General features: G+C 40.3%; 1 protein-coding gene across 1 annotated transcript in view; it reads left to right on the forward strand.

Annotated features, from left to right (window-relative positions):
* The window catches only part of GPC5 (glypican 5), a 772,839-nt gene that overhangs the window by 611,382 nt on the left and 143,251 nt on the right, over nucleotides 1-18,206 (forward strand). The window lies entirely within an intron of this gene.

Here is an 18,206-nt window from a genome sequence, read left to right on the forward strand (position 1 = left end):
GTAGCTATGGTGCTAGCATGTCTCAAACACTCTTCCAAAGCAAACCCCAAAATATGGCACACTATCAAACTTAAATTTCTATTTTAATATTTATTATTGGCTTTTTCAACTGTATGCTTTCCTTTAGTACTTTAAATTAACTTTTGTAACAAGGAATAATAACATGTTGCTCTGTTACACTGACTCCATTTCACAACACAAAATGACAAGCAATTGAGTGTATAAAATGATGTGATTCAGTTAGTATTAGAAATTGAAGGGTGACCCTGAAACCTGTCATAAAAAATAGAATACCTTTGTTCTGTTCCTTTTGTTGAGATGCTTTGACATGGCTTCTAAAAGAATGAGTTGCAGGATAATATTTACAATCCCTCTGGCTGGAGCTTGAGAATAAAGTAGGCATTATGATTTCAAAATATCTGAGGGTATCATTACACTCTGCTTAAAGAAATAAACAAACTACTTGACAAAGGAGAGATGGTATAGTGCAAAAGGATGTGGATAGAAGTCATGGATTTTCCAGGAACTGGAAATTAAGATGAGAAATCAAGAAAAGGTTCCAGGAGGCAAGTCACATATCTCCAAATGCACCCGAGATGCATCGAAGTAATGATGAAAATTTTGAGGGTGACTGCAGTGAAGACAAATGCAGGTAGATGACAATACACCCTTATCAAGCTGATAACAGAGATGGAAGAAAAAATATTGGAGGATGAAAGAAAGATTGTAGAACAAAGAAATCAGAAAAATAAAGTGTGCTCAATTTGACTGAGTTTAAAGCCTCCCTTTTGCGACTATGGCACTATATTTCTCTTCTATCTCGCCTTTAGAAAGCATTGCATGACCCGTGTGGTATATAAGAGTGCTATAAATCATGGAGGTGAATAAGGAATATTATCACTATGTCATACAATATGAGAACCTGGAAGGATCTAAAGAAATTCTCAGGTTTAAAATAAACAACTTTAATACTTTTTCACTCAGCATAAGATATTACACCTTCCAAAAAGTCAAGAAAGTATTCAACAAGTTCATGGAGGAATGGTCTATCTATGGCCATCAGACATCACATTTCAGATACAAGTTCCAGCTATAAAAGTTCCGTACTGTTGATTTCTGGAAGTGGAAGATTAAGGCCCGCCCTGTAAACATCCTGGTTTATATTCTTCCATACATATAAGTTATGGCCCGTTATTAGAGGTGCTGTACTTTACTGTGCCTGCTCTTATGGCTTTATACTCTTAACTTGGTAAAGCTTAGGTAGTCCAGAATCTGAGAAATAATTTATTTTGGAAAAAAACAACCTTTGTTTTCCAGATGACATTTTTCTTGTACAATTTTTTTTCCTACTACAGGAAGTTTTTCTCATTAATTTCTGATTTAATTCTATTCCTGTTTTGACCTAAAATGAGCTCTGTTTCAGCAGTGACTGATCTCATATTTAAACTGGTTTTATTAATAGTTGTGTTTGTATGTCTGGAATGATTCTCAGTACATGGTTTTAGGAAGGAAAAGCCTAATGTCATTCACAGGTAATATCTAAAACCTCTAAAAGAAGAGCCAAATCAGGGCAAGCTATAAAACACAGGCAGAAGCAGGCTGCATGAAGTAATATTTATAGTTCTAGTATTAGAGGAATTTATAGCATAGTGTTCCTATCATTCCTAGGAAGATTTAAATGTACATTTGTGAATATTCCAAGGATTGTGAAATACTTAGCCACTCAAGAGAGGTTATTCCTGTCTTATGAGTTACCGTGTAGTGATTTAAATTTATAAAAAAGTGTTTCTGAAGGATTCATGTTAAGGGTAATAATGATTTTTTATCCAGATCTTTTCCAGAAATATGGATGAGTGGCTTTCTTAAAACAACAGCAATAACAACAAAACAAAACAAAACCCCACCACATACATACATTATATTTTCTGGGTTCAGATTATCTTTACATAACCAATAAGTAAACTGAGTTTCCCTTGGTATCAAATAACAAATTTATGTACTCTGAAAGTGCCTGGACTGTATATCCTATAATGTAAATGAAAAATTATATAAGGCTCAGCAAAAAGTTTCTCAAACTAAATCCATGGTCATGCAAAGCTAAAGTCAAGAGAGTGAAAAAGCAGTCTAACTGAGCATTTCATTTTACAGGTCTATTGCTAAACCAGTACAGAGAGAATATTTTCCTTCTAAAGGAATATCTCATTGTTTTAGCTCATCCTTTCATTATCTTGTAGAAAGATTAGTTTCAACATAAATCTTTGCAGGAAAATAAGGCACTTGACTGTACATTTTCAAATTACTTTAAAAGAACTACATGTTCCCAAGCAACATCTATTTCCCTAACCTTTTACATTAAACAACTCTTCATAATACCTTTCATTATGCCAAAAAGATTAATGGTTATCTTAATAATAATAATTCAAGGAGCCAAAAAAAAAAAAATACAGCAGCATTCTATGAAAGATGAAGTAAAGTGATACACAATATGATTCAGAATGGTATCATAATTTATGCACATACAAACTTTTTGGAATTTTAGGATGACGACTTTTACTTCTGTTACTGCATTGTACTTGAGAGCTAAAAGCCAGCATTTTTTTAAATGATGCTATGTTTGTAAATGTCTAGCAAGATAACAACATATTTCAAGTTATTTTCTGAATTCAAAAGAGCCTTAGATATCTGAACACAGAAAAAAGTATTTAGGCAGGAAAACAGACATAAAATTTACATTAACTTTCTCTTTGCCATCTCATGATGAGGAATATTACAAGCTTCTGGCTGAATTATATTTATTCTGCTTTTCCTTCATAAGAATAACCAGCAAAATACAAAATCCTTACTAGCAGTATTGGCTAGACAGATTCTCTGGTATCTCAGATTACGGACTTGAATTGTACATTGATTCAGGAATGGTTTTGGGTCCTGGTGCATTATGTAACTGAGATATATGTGGTAAAAATCTATCTGTAGATGTCTTTCAGTAGCCTACTCCTTCCTTTTTAGGAAAAGTCACGTAAACATGCACAACCAGTGTTTATACAAGTAGTGCTGGGAACACCACAAATGTCAGTGTTTACCTTCCTTGGAACCCTGTCTACCCACATGTAAGGCAGGATCAGGTACGTGTATTATGAGAAACATAGCTCTGAGATGCTTGAAACACTGTGGTACCCTTTTCAAGGGCTGGACTTTATAAGGTGACTTCCTCTGACCTGTAAAGGATGATCTGAAAGGAAATAAAACTGGTTTAGATAGATGTTTGAAACTGATACTTGGCCAGAAGGTCAGACTCGTTACCCCACTTCATATAGTTTTGTATTGGGTGTGGGTGGCAAGGTTTTGGTAGCAGGTGGGCTGCAGAGTGGTTTCTGTGAGACCAGGGCTGCCCTGTGTCAGACACAGTTGGTTCCAGCTGGCTCCACAACAGACCCACTGCAGGACAGGGCTGAGCCCATCAGCCAACCGTGTGGTGCCTCTGTGAAAACATATTTAAGAAAGGGAAAAAAATGCCAGACAGAGAGCAGAGTGAGAGCGGTAAAAAGGGAGAAACAGCAATACAAACACCAAGGTCGGAGAAGGAGCAGGGGGAGGAGGTGCTCTAGGTGCCAGAGCAGAGATTCCCCTGTGGCCTGTGGAGGAGAAGATGGTGAAGCAGGTTGTCCCCCTGCAACCCATGGAGAACCACGCTGGAGCAGATATCCACACTGCAGCCAGCGGACGACCCCATACCGGAACACACAGATGTTTCCTGGAGGACTTCAGCCCCTGGAGAGCTCACTCAGGAGCAGGGGAAAAGTGTGAGGAGGAAGCAGAGGCAGAGAGGCGCTACTATGGACAGATCACAACCCTCCATTCCCCATCTCCCTGTGTCGCTTGAGGAAGGGAGAGGTAGGGGTGTTGGGAATGAAAGAGTGAAGTTGAATCTGAGAAAAAGGTGGGGGGAAGGTGTTGTTTTAAATTTTGCCTTTACTTCTCATTATCCAGATCTATTTTAATTGCAAATAAATTCCATTAATTTTCATGAAATATTAGAATGATTTGGGTTAGAAGGGACCTTTAAAGATCACCTAGTCAAACCCTCCTGCCATGGGCAGGAATATTTTTCACTAGATCAGGTTACTCAAAGCCTGATCCAACCTGACCTTGAACAATTCCAGTGATGGGGCATCCACCTGTTCCAGTGTCCCACCACTCTCATCGTAAAAAATGTCTTCCTTATGTCCAATCTAAATCTACCCTTTTTCAGTTTAAAACTATTGTGTCTTGTCCTGTCACTACAGGCCTTGGTAAAAACTCTCTCTCCGTCTTCCATATAAGCCTCCTTTTAAGTATTGAAAGGCCGCAATAAGGTCTCCCCAGAGCCTTCTCTTCTCCAAGCTGAACAACCCCAGCTGTCTCAGTCTTTCTTCAAAGGAAAGACTTCCAGCCCTGTGATAACTTTCATGGACCTCTCCTCAAGTGGAGTCTGTTTTGATCATGACAGTAATTGGTAAGTGATCTCTCTTTGTTTACCTCAACCCGCAAGCTTTTTCATCCTATTTTCTCCCCCTGTCCTGTTGAGCAGGGGGAGTGAGAGAGCATCTAGCATCCTTCTATATATCAGGACATTAAAACTAACAAACTTCCAGTGCTGAGTTCTCCCACTTTTCTATTTATTACGTGTAACATAGCCTTATTATTTATAAGCAAAGATGAATCGCTATAGTAACTTCAGCACCAGTCTCAAATACAGTTGGAAATCACAAGGAAAAAAAAAAGGAAAGCAAAAATCCCTAACAATAAAAAGGTTAAAGTCCCCATTGTAAGGTAAATTTTAAACATTGTTCCCTTTGGATGAAATCTACATATTTTCTGACAGTGCGCTTTCCAGGTTCTTCCACCACCACCCCTGCAGTTAATACAGACTAGCATTACATTTCTGCCAGCAAAGGATTAGGTTGGTAAATCAACAAGTTTTATTTGAAAGCAAAGGCCACCCAGGGACAGAGAGACTGATAACAGAACCTATTTTTTATTCGGGCACTTTTAGGTTTAGCCTTCAGTAAGAACCTTATTTAAATAGAAAGATTTTTGGTTGCTCCCTATGAGAGTCATAAGCCTCCTGCAAACGGACAGAGTTTTACAAATAAGAATACGTGGGAACTTCAGAACAACTGAAGTAGTTTTCTACAAAAGGTGCAGAATATTCCTTTTATACTTTCTTTGAAGTTAAAACCTGCAAATTAAACATTAATTATTAATAAAACTCACACTGTAAGAAAAATGCTGGCAAATGAAACATAAAATTTCACTCTAATTCAGTAATTTGATTGCTAGTTTAATAAAATGTTCTTCCTCCCTCACCGTCTGTGTTTTTAAGCAACATGAATTAGACAGCTTGGTAAGCTACACTGTAACCTGTATTTCTTTCCTCTTGTAGGTATTTTTTTGCTTTACTATGTATATGCTAGCTGCAGGAGGATGCAAAGGGAAAGGAGGCATGGGCAAAGGCTAAAGGCAAAGACAGTAGCTAGCCTGCCAAACGATCAGCAGCAAGGCTAACACATGGGACCACAGGCAAGTCAACATATGCCTGAAAGCCTCAAAGCACTAATTCAAGGCCATCCAAAATCTTGTGCCTTCTCTGACCTGTAAGAACAGCACATTCTTTCTACAGTGTTGACCTCATTTCAGATATCAAGAAGACAACAACCTACAGGAAGAAGTAGCTTCGTCCTTTCCTTACTTCCCCCTCACTTCACCTGCTCCATGCTCTATTACTAGGTTACTTTACATGTTGTCACAGCAGCTAGCATGTGGCCACATCTTTTCTAGTCCTATCTTCGACATTCTGCCATCAGTGTTCTACATTAAACATTAAAGCATTCCTACATGATTAGAGGAGGGTTTACATGCTACAGATCTTCTCTGGTATTAGAAAGGCTATAGGTGGCTGTTACTATGGTTTCACACTCTCCTTTCACTGCCAGAGTTGGTATAATGGTACTGCATTGCACTGATTTTTACCCATCTGTCTTTTCTTATAACATGCTCAAGAATTACTACTCAACTGAAGCTATAATAATTCTGGCTACATATCAACAAAAAGGCAAGACTGATTTTTTTGGTTGCCACTTTCCATATATAAGGTTACATCTTTCAAGTGCAGAAGGATCAAAGGGAAAGCCTAGTGCCAAAACAGACTCGAAAGCAGATCCCAAGTGCCCATCCCTCTTAACTACAAATAAAGAAACAAAATAAAGTGTCTTCCAAACACTAGGAAATTAGTTTCTGGATCTGAAACTGAAATATAAGACTTAAGTCCATTTCACCCTGTTCTAAGTGTTAGGGATGGGGAGTTAGGCTTCTTGTTTATTGAAGAGAGGTATTTGGGAAATTCCTTCAGTTGTGTCAGGAGTACTCAATTCTATTGAATTGGCTGCATTTGTGAAGAGAAATCTAAAGAAGGAAATCTATACCATATCACCCTTTTTATATTACTTAATTACAGCCTATATATAGATATACAAGTATTTCAGCTACACAAGCCTTCAAAAATACCCTTTGTTAGGTGTTATTCGTCAGCCAATAGTTTTCTATTTCTCCTTGTTTCTGTCTCCGTGGTCCATTTCCAGACTATTAGAACATCAGTAGATGTATTCATTGACATGCTATTTGAATTGCTATTCCTAGGCAACATCTATGATTATGAGGAAAAGCCAGATTAGTAATGTGATTTTCTAGTTGCTATGTGAAAAGCAACCACTTAGAATCAGGTGGGTATTTTTGGCTGCAGCTCAGTCCTTATTAATGTATGCTTCCTTTTAAGTATGGTTAAATTACTAACCCTGGAATCTATAATAATGAGCAAAATGTTGTGAAATACAGAATTTTTACATAATTAATGTCTCATCTAGCAGCTCTGTAACACATTAATCTCTGAATAACCTTCAATTCAAACTATAACATGGATGTTAATGGTAGAAATTAGAGAGAAAATACCTATTTGGTCTTCTATTTCATGTAGTCACTTGATTGTTCCCTAAAGAATATTTTCCAGGTCTTTGTCTCATCTAGATTTAAATGTACTTAGCAATAAAGCTTCTACTACTTCCCTTTGGAGACTATGTCACCATGTAACAGATTTCACTATTGGGAATCTTTACCCTATTCAATCGTGGTAAGATATTTCACCTTGTCAGAAATAAGAAAGAGGAAAAACATAACAAAAGCAAAAATATTTATTGGCTAGAAGCTGGCGGGAGAGTTCACTACAAACCAGGGATGTTACTCCTCTTAAAAGCTCATCCCTTCTATGATGTTGTTTTAATTTCCTGTAGTGTGAAAACTGCTGTTGCATTTTTCATCCTGTCTTCCTGAGGTAATGACAAATCCTACATGTTCCCTTTCACTGTGTTATTTAGCTCTTATTTAGCATTTCTTCTCTGTAGTTGAAAGATTGTCTTGCCCTTGAAAATGAACTGCTGAAATATCCACATAACCATCAAATTTCTTTAAGTCAGATTTATTAAAAACAGAGAAAAATGGATTTAAGACAAACAAAGAGACTTGTTAAGTGTCTCAAGATGTCATAACCTTAATGAGGCATTGTCTTCTTAGCCCCCAAGGAGGGAACAAACTTCCATAAGCAACAGAACAAGTCCTGACTCTGACTGACCTGACTCTGACTATGAAGATAGGCTATTTTTCAAAGTAGTCAGTCAGTGACAGACATGAGGTTAGTGGTTACACACATTACTAGACCACTGGCTAGAAGATAATCAAACTGACTGACAGTCACCCATTCCTAATACGTTCCCGGCATACAGTGTGTAGAATATTTTGACTGGTACTAGGGTTCAAGAAAATACATATTCTGGGATGCAAAATAGCGTAGTCACTGTCAAACTGCATAATATAAAGCTACATGAAGAGAACAGAGTCAGGAAAAGGGCAAGGGAGGAAACAATAAAATCATATTTGGGTTTATGTGTAATAAGGTTTACTAATAAGTTAGTGTTACAGAGGAGAAATACACAGCATTTGCAGGGAAAGACAGACAGACACACACATGCATGCATGTGCACACACACCCCCACTACCCTCTGTGCACAATCCTGGCCTTAACATGTCAAAAGATTGTTGAGGAACGAAGGGCTCCTGGAGCAGGCAGAGAGAGGGAGAGATGCTGCTCTTGGAGGAGGCAGGGAAAGGAGGCAGCTCCCTCACTACTCCAGCAATCTCACACCAATTCTGCAGAAACATTTCCTGTGATAACTAGTTCTTCTTCCCCCCATCCCCATTCCAAATCCTGTCATTTTATATGATGTTTGCACTCCTAGGCAGTTTTAGCCTTTAGCCTCTGCACCCTAGACTAATGCACTGCATGCACGATGAGGGTGTTACTTTCCCAGGCAGGTGCCTTATCCTGTTGTTCAGCAGTTTTTTCTTGCTTACCTGCTTTTCTTTAGTATGCTGAAAGCAGTCTTTTCCCCACTGTCAAGGCTGTACTTCTTCAATGACCAGTAAGTAATTAATTGACCATCTGTGGGTTGTTTATAGGTCTAGGTCCATTGTTTTCAACTATATTTTCAAGGCACTTGCTATTATCCCATGCTTAAACTCTACATCATAAGAAGAGACACCTGGTACCAAGCTCCAGTTCACAGAGACAGTTCTCATAACAAACTTAAAAGGTCAGGACAGAGTCTTTGCACAGTTGGCATAAGCTTTCATTTGGATTTTTACTGGGCCACTGTGTAGTGTCCCCGTTCTCTAAACTAGCACTTCTTTTTGTTGGATATGTACATGGTAAGGGGTGGGGGGAAAACAGAAGAAAAAAACTAAGTCACCTTCACTACCAGGGAGTGCATACATATTTGCAAAATTTAAGCAGATGATGCATCAACCTGTCTAATCAGGTCAAAATATTTCTGGTCAAAAGAACTTTACCTGTGCTCTAGGAGAAGGTAGTTTCCTCAGGCAGAAGTTTTTCTATTCTACACAAGATTTGTACCTTGATTAAGAAATTAAGAAAGAGAAACTGGTGTTTCAGAAACATGTGGTTTGTGTTTTTAGCTTTCAAGGAATTAACAGATAGCTCTTTGTTCTCCCATTAGAGAGAAATTCTTCATTTAAGTGTAGCTCAGACTACGGAACAGAAGCCTTCTGTAGCTTATGCTTTTTCATAAAGCTAATTTATTTCTTGCTTGGTGGTTAAATGGAAAATAAACTTGCAGTATCCCAAATAATTGTATTCCAGCCTTGATATTTTTGTAGCTATCAATACAAGCTCCTTGGCATAATGCGATGCACGTCATAGAATCACAGAAATATTTAGGTTGGAAAAGACCTTTAAGATCGCCGAGTCCAGCTGTTAACCTAACACTGCCAAGTCCACCACTGAACCATGTCCCTAAATGCCACATCTACATGTCTTTTAAATACCTCCAGGAATGGTGACTCAACCACTTCCCTGGGCAGCCTGTTCCAATGTCTGACAACCCTTTCAGTGAAGAAATTTTTCCTAATAACCAATCTAAACTTCCCCTGGCACAACTTGAGGCCATTTCCTCTTGTCCTGTTGCTAGTCCCTTGGGAGAAGAGGCCAACACCCACCTCACCACAACCCCCTTTCAGTTAATTGTAGAGAGCGATAAGGTCTCCCCTCAGCCTCCTCCAGGCTAAACAACCAGAATTCCCTTAGCTGCTCCTCATAAGACTTGTGCTCCAGACCCCTCATCAGCTTCGTTGCCCTCCTCTGGACACACTCCAACATCTCAATGTCCTTCTTGTAGTGAGGGGCCCAAAACCGAACACAGTACTCGAGGTGCGCCCTCACCAGTGCCAAGTACAGAGGCATGATCACCTCCCTACTCCTGCTGGCCACACTATTTCTGATACAAGCCAGGATGCCGTTGGCCTTCTTGGCCACCTGGGCACACTGCTGGCTCATCTTCAGCCGGCTGTTGACCAACACCCCCAGGTCCTTTTCTGTGGGGGAGCTTTCCAGCCACTCGTCCCCAAGCCTGTAACATCGCATGGGGTTGTTGTGACCCAGGTGCAGGACCCGGCACTTGGCCTTGTTGAACCTCATACTATTGGCCTGGTCCCATCAATCCAGCCTGTCCAGATCCCTCTGCAGAGCCTTCCTACCCTCAAGCAGATCAACACTCCCACCCAACTTGGTGTTGTCTGCAAACTTGCTGAGGGTGCACTCAATTCCCTCATCCAGATCATCGATAAATACATTAAACAAGACTGGCCCCAAAACTGAGCCCTGGGGGACTCCGCTTGTGTCCGGCCGCCAAATGGATTTCGCTCCATTCACTACGACTCTCTGGGCTCGGGCGTCCAGACAGTTTTTTACCCAGCAAAGAGTGCACCTGTCTAAGCCACGAGTCGCCTGTTTCTCTAGGAGAATACTGTGGGAGACAGTGTCGGAGGCTTTACTAAAGTCCAGGTAGACAACATTGACAGCCTTTCCCTCATCCACTAAGCGGGTCACCTGGTCATAGAAGGAGATCAGGTTAGTCAAGCAGACCTGCCTTTCACAAACCCATACTGACTGGCCTGATCGCCTGGTTGTCCTGTACGTGCCACATGATGGCACTCAAGATGATCTGCTTCATAATCTTCCCTGGCACTGAGGTCAGGCTAACAGGCCTGTAGTTCCCCTGATGCTCCTTCCGTCCATTCTTGAAGATGGGCATCACATTTGCTAACCTCCAGTCGTCTGGGACCTCCCCTGTTAGCCAGGACTGCTGGTAGATGATGGAAAGTGGCTTGGTGAGCACTTCCACCAGCTCCCTCAGTACCGTTGGTTGGATGCCATCCGGTCCCATAGGCTTGTGGGTGTCTAAGTGGTGTAGCAGGTCGCTAACTATTTCCCCTTGGATTATGGGGACTTCATTCTGCTGCCCATCCCTGGCTTCCAGCTCAGGCAGCTGGGTACCCACAGAACAACTGGTCTTACTCTTAAAGACTGAGGCAAAGAAGTCATTAAGTATCTCAGCATTTTCCTCAGCTTTTGTCACAATGTTTCCCCCCCGTGTCCAGTAAAGGATGGAGATTCTCCTTTGCCCTCCATTTGTTGCTAATGTATTTATAGAGACATGTTTTTGTCTTTTAAGGCAGTAGCCAGATTAAGTTCTAGTTGGGCTTTGGCCCTTCTAGTTTTCTCCCTGCAAAACCTCACAACATCCTTTTAGTCCTCCTGAGTTGCCTGCCCCTTCTTCCAGGGGTCATAAACTCTCCTGTTTTTCCTGAGTTCCAGCCATAGCTCTCTGTTCAGCCACGCTGGTCTTCCCCACCAGCTCATCTTCTGGCACATGGGGAAGGCCAGATCCGGCACCGTTAAGATTTCCTTCTTGAAGAATGTCCAGTCCTCCTGGACTCCTTTTCCCTTCAGGACTGCCTCCCAAGGGACTCTGTCCACCAGGCTCCTAAACAGGCCAAAGTCTACACTTTAGGTAGCAGTTCTGCTGAACCCCCTCCTTACTTCTCTGAGAATCGAAAACTCAATCATTTCGTGATTGCTATGCCCAAGAAGGCCTCCAACCACCACATCACCCACAAGTGCTTCTCTGTTTGGAAACAACAGGTCCATTGAGGCGCCTTCCCTAGTTCACTCACTCACCAGCTGTGTTATCTTCCACACACTCCAGGAACCTCCTAGACTGTTTCCTCTCTGCCATAATGTATTTCCAGCAGACATCTGGTAAGTTGAAGTCCCCCACAAGAACAAGGGCTAGCAATTGTGAGATTTCTCCCAGCTGCTTATAGAATATTTCATCTGTCTCCTCATCCTGGTTGGGTGGTCTATAACAGACTCCCACCATGATATCTGCCTTGTTGGCCTTCTCCCTGATTCTTACCCATAATCACTCAATCCTATCGTCACCATCATCAAGCTCTAGACAATCAAAACACTCCCTAACATACATATGTCTTCATGCCATATCTCCAGCATATCATTCATGCCCTCTGTTTCATGCTGTAAAACCCAGCTTGGCAGGCTTCAGCACACTGCTCCCAGAGTCACAGAGCATTTGGAGAAGTATACAAAATAATTATTATATCTTGAGCCCACAAGAGACTCAGGAGAAGTGCTGGGCAACAGAGAAATGCCTAGTCCTGAGCAGGGTGATTAAGATGCTTTCTGCAAGGTTAAGCTTGCATACTGACAACTACTTGTAGCACATATGAGGTGCAGAAGCTACAACCATCCAGAGGAGTGCTCTAGTGAGCATGTATTTCTGCATACTGTGGCCCTGCTCGGTCTCTCCATCCTCTGAAGCAGGTCATAAGAGCAGAGGCTCTCTAGAACTTCATGGATATATTTCATAATGTAGCAGGGAACCAAAACATCTTGAACTACTACTTATAAAAACTCCCTTCTGTTTTTTTAGCTAGCGTTAAAAAAAAAGAAAACAACAGAAACCTGATTCTTGTGGTTTAAGACCAAATCACAGTGTGGATACTAAGTGGACTTGGATACCAAAATGCTTTAATCACAGACATATGCAATTTTATGAATTTCACCATGTCCCTGATCCATGGGAAAGACGATACAGTTGGGAGAGAAGTCAGGCAGGTTAGCGCAGCAGTCCCAGCCACGCAATGCGCATTTCTGGGGCTGGGCCACAGGGTCTGCTGTGGTGTTGGAAAGATGGTCCCAAATCCTGGTGCAGGGTCATGGGTTCCCATCAGAGTCTCACAGGTTCTCCTTTTTCTGGGTCTCCTCTGGAGTCTCTTCCTCTGGCGTCTCTGAGTTTTCTTAAGTGTCCTCATTTATAAGGTTGGGTAGAGAACATCTCATTGATGATTAGTCTGACCAAATTGAACTGTCTTTTCCGAATTTGCTGTCACTGTTGTTGGCACTTGCAGTCTGCTTGTTCTGGACACTCCAGGACATGTTTGCACATGATGATCAGCAGGTTGTTTTTGTAGTTTGGCTAACTGTATCTCCTTGAGCTCACAAAAACAACATTCTGTTGTTTGGGACAGGTGGTTGATCATATTTTGTTTACCTCTACTACAGCAAAAAGTTGGTTAAGTTTCAGGGCCTTTATGCTCTAAATAAAGAACAGTCCAAGTAGAGTTATGATTTAATCTTCCTGAAAGCTAGAAGATTTTCTATTCATCATTTCTATACTTAAGTGAAATTTGACAGCATTAGTTGCTAAATCAATGGGAATTACAGTACCAGGGCAAAAGTCATATAGCTGGACTGAGCAGTAAATATTTTGTTTCCTTCAGTTTTTGTGAGATGAAAGTCCAGTTATTGATTCTAAAAACAAAACAACAGCAAAACATTTAAAAATCCACATTTCCCCAAGCACTTGTTCTAATACATTTCAATGTTATTTCTATTCAAAGACTGATTTCCAGAGAACACCAGTCACCCAAGTTTAAAGATAAATATTAAATGAACTTTTATATCCAGCATCCTTAAACCTAGATTTCTCCCATTTAGAATAAACTTCAATTATTTTTTTAAAGAGGAAATCTTCAGAACAGATTTTGAATGCCTGAAGATAGGCAGAAAGGAAAGAAGACAGGCAGAAAGAAAAGAGTAAAGGTTTTTTCCTCTCTCTGAAAAAAGATGAAGAAAGGTAAAAGTTTTATTGCAGTAATAGACCTCATACTTCATATAAATCCCAGCAGTTATTTATTTTTTCATTTCAGAAGAAAGTGTCTTGTTGCAAACACACAAATTCTACCACGTGTACTATATCATATGATGGAAGGCAGTGACGAGTGGTGTCCCTCAGGGGTCCGTATTGGGACCAGTATTATTTAACATCTTTGTCAGGGACACAGACAGTGGGATTGAGTGCACCCTCAGCAAGTTTGCGGGTAACACCAAGCTGAGTGGTGTTGTTGATGCTCTAGAGGGAAGGGATGCCATCAAGAGGGACCTTGACAGGCTAGAGATGTGGGTCTGTGTGAACTTCATGAAGTTCAACAAGGCCAAGTGCAAGGTCCTGCACCTGGGACTTGGGGGTATTGGATGAAAAACTGAATATGAGCCAGCAATGTATGCATGCAGCCCAGAAAACCAACCGTACCCTGGGCTGCATCAAAAGAAGCATGGCCAGCCGGTCGAGGGAGGTGATTCTCCTCCTTTACACTGCTCTTGTGAGACACCATCTGGAGTACTGCATCCAGCTCTGGAGTCCTCAGTACAAGAAAGACATGGACCTGTTGGAGCGGGTCCAGGGGAGGGCCACAAAATGATCAGGGGGCTGGAGCACCTCTCCTATGAGGACAGGCTGAGACAGTTGGGATTGTTTAGCCCAAAGAAGAGAAGGGTCTGGGGAGACCTTATAGCAGCCTTCCAGTACTTAAAGGGGGCCTACAGGAAAGATGGGGAGGGACTCTTTATCAGGGAGTGTAGTGATAGGACGAGGGGTAACTGTTTTAAACTGAAAGAGGGTAGACTGAGATTAGATATTAGGAGGAAATTCTTTACTGTGAGGGTGGTGAGGCACTGGAACCGGTTGCCCAGAGAAGTTGTGGATGCCCCATCCCTGGAAGTGTTCAAGGTCAGGTTGGATGGGGCTTTGAGCAACCTGACTTACTGGAAGATGTTCTTGCTCATGGCAGGGGGATTGGAACTAGATGATCTTTAAGGTCCCTTCCAACCCAAACCATTCTATGATTGTATGATCTATGATCTAGGCACACTTCCACCACAAAATGGCCCACTCTCTGGAAGCAGATGGAGTATGGCAATTTAGGATGTCATCTTACAGTCTCAAACAGGAGTGTTAAGCAGCACTGGCTATGTTACCAGAGATGAATTCTCAGCTGTCACTTTTCAGGAGCTCTGGTGTTTATGTCTCTGACTGGTCAGTCTTGGAACCAACTCCGAGCTTTAAATGAGGTTGAACCACTTCTGATGTAGATACTACCAAGCATGCAATTACCTGCAAAGTCCGCCATTTGTCAGGTGAAAACAGAGGAAAGATATGAGATATTGAGCTCTTGGAGAACCCAGTGAAATACCTCTATAATTTCAACATTGATCAATACTGATATCTCCTGTCTTCACAAAGGTAATGCTGTCGTGGATGAAACTGGCCATTGTGCCTAAAGGTAGGATCATTCGTGCTACAGTGTACCTGCCTTATCTTTTTTCTTCTGTCATCTTTTCATCTGTAAAGACAGTAATATACTTCAAAAACAAGGTCAGGAACAGATGACAAGCCATTGCAAAGAGAAGGTAAAAATTTACCTTCACTTTGTTACAATATTCACAGGAAGTTTAAAGCAGTGAGGGAGAATAAAGACTGTGCTGTAATAGGGATGAAGATATATATTCTCTACTTAGTGTATTCATTCTAAGCAGCAGCTACTCCTCCTTCAAAATTCTGAATGCATTGTCATTTAGGTACTTATGGAAGAATATATAAGGAAATGAGAGCTCTTGCTTATTTTAGCACAATCATAAGAAAATAAGTAGTTTTTTATGTTGGTTTTTTTTCAAAAAAATATTCAGCATTTAATCTCATAAAGTCACGTTCCTTGGTTTTAATTCAGATGCCCATCTTTCTCGTCAATGAATACTTTTTAATTCTATTTTATATTTATATAGTCTGACAATTCTGACATTTTCTCCCGTGAAAGATTATATTGTGAAGAGCTCAATAACATTTGTGTGCAGAACATAACCGAAACTTGACACATGTTTGAGTGTTTTCTCAGTATGTAATTGAATAGAACACATTATCACGGTTGCTATTCCAAAGTGATCATATCCTGCACTGTTACCATCTAAAACTGCCTTTAAATCCAATAGGCAGGAATGTCCTTTGAGCTAGTAGTCTTCATTGTTTATCTTGATTAAACATTTAGATAAAGATTTTAAGCAATTGCAGTTCACTTTCTTCTGTAGTTTAAGAGCCCTAGTTATTTCTTGGCAATTTTTGTGTGTGCTCCCTGAAGTTTTTTTTCCAGATCCTTCATTAGCTTCAGAAGTTATAGTGTGTGTTTCAGATTAAATTAAATGGCATATAATTTATTGCAGATACATAGCAAATATTGTACATAAATGGGTAGCTTTTATAACCTTGACATAAAAGTACATTTCATGCTGGGTTTTTCACTGGTCTTCTCTAACAGTTTCTATCATTTACATGAGGTTTGGGGATTTTAATATAAACATTCAAACAGCATCCTTATAACCTTTGTGTTGTTAATGCCTATCTGATAGGGTCTAAATTTTATTAGTACAATCTTTCTGCTGAGTTTAAGATTGACTCTGAATTTCATATCATATTTATTTTGTATCCCTGTTTATTCTGTAAATAGCATTAGAATCCCTATAGGTATGCAAGATGGAAGTCTTAGGTTTGTTAAAAATGTGGCAAAGTTTACTTCTGTCACAGTGTAGGGAGGTAACACTAAGGACCAAATGCATTTTCATAATAGTAGAGGTGTACATTTGTGTACAAAAGTACACAATGAGAAGAAACTCATTAAACTTTTAAACTTTGCAGAAAATTAAGAATATAAAACAATGTAGGACACAAAAACTCTTCAGCTTTCATGTTGTGCACTAGTAACTGTTTGAAAGAACTTCAGTCACATTGTGTTGCTGCTCACGCACTATTCAGGAGGCATATAATTTAAAAATACTTTTGTGTCTTCTTCATGATGAAAATAGTTTGTCTGATTCTTGCAAAAAGGAATTACCTACTGGATTTTATTAATTTATCTGCAGACATGTCAGAAGCTGAATATTTATAATGGATTTCAACATAGTTCCCGGAGGAAAAACTGCCTTGAAAAACATCAGGCATTAGGCTGAATATGCAAGGTAGATTTTCTATTCCTTAAAAAGTCTGTTCTGATACATAAAATTCCCTGGCTGTGAAGAATATGTCACAGGTTTATCAACAAGTGAGCTTGTTCCCTCATCTTCAGTCTTAGGATGCTCATTAAGTAATTCTAAGGTTTAAGTACTATTTCAACTCACCAAGCAGCTAACTAAGGTCATCAGCAAATTAACTGAAATACCTTGGCATCAGCCTTGTGTATGCATCTTTTGATGAAAGCTTTGTCTGCAGTACTATGTTTTCCTTCAAATTCTTTATTTGTCAGTGTACTTAGGGGCAGTTTGAGCTACAACGCTGGGGTGGTTTTTTCCAGTAAGTTGTGAAAGACCTTGCCCAACTGTTTGAATGAATCTCTGGAAGTGCGTAAGAGGACAGTGATCAGATATATAATACTTGCCTGTGTTCATACTGAACAGGGCATAAACTGCAACACAACTGAGATGCAGTCGGGAAGAAATCCCTACATTTAAAACACTGCTGAAATGAAGCCAGCAATTTTCTGTGTGGATTAAGAGGAAAGGAAAAAGGCTGGAGGGAAAGCAGGAGGTTCTTGTCATGGTAGGGTCCCTGATTTAGGAAGAGTTTTAGGATGACCAAAGAATTACATATGAGGGCAGAAGTCATTGAGGCCTATAAGGCCAATTATTTGCTTCCCAGGCTTGCTCCTCACCTGTACTGTAGGCTATACACTCTCTAAAAGGGCATTTGTTCCTCTGGGAAAAATGCGAGCGGCCTTTAAGCTGCACACATCACTTTTTTGTTTTCTGGAGGCTACACAAACCATGTGATTTACAGGCCAATGGGGCTTAGACAGACCTTTGGCCTTAAAAACCTTTAATCACAATGCTTCATTATTTTGTGGCCAGGACATACTTCTGCATCTGGCTCCTATTTTCCTGGCACTAGGGATAGAGGAAGGTAAAGGGGGTTATATGCCACCTTCTGTGCCTCACTTGTGAATGGGAACGCTCTTCCTGAACCTGCCTGTTATAGCTGACAGCCCAAAAGCACTCTGGCCACGTGGTTCAAAGTAATCATGCTAAGACTTGGTCCTAGGAGCCTCTTGTAAAACAAATATGCCATTTTGCTAATTAGCAAAATACTTGGCAGTTGAATTTGTAGGTGTCTTTAACAATGAAAAAGAAATACAGTTTACAGACTCATTGCATTCTTGCATATATTAGGGCTTTTTTTAAAATTTGAAATTGTTTTTGCTCAACTGAATCTCAAGACTACATGCATAGAATGAACTAAATTCACGTTGAGACTATGAGCAACAATACATCTCCCACATGGATCGCTAAATTATTGAACACAAAGAAGAATGTTTTGCAACTTTGATTAGGGAATTGTTAATCAGGCCCATAATAGTATGTAGGT

This window comes from Gavia stellata, chromosome 1, assembly GCF_030936135.1.
Source record: "Gavia stellata isolate bGavSte3 chromosome 1, bGavSte3.hap2, whole genome shotgun sequence".
Lineage (NCBI taxonomy): Eukaryota > Metazoa > Chordata > Aves > Gaviiformes > Gaviidae > Gavia > Gavia stellata.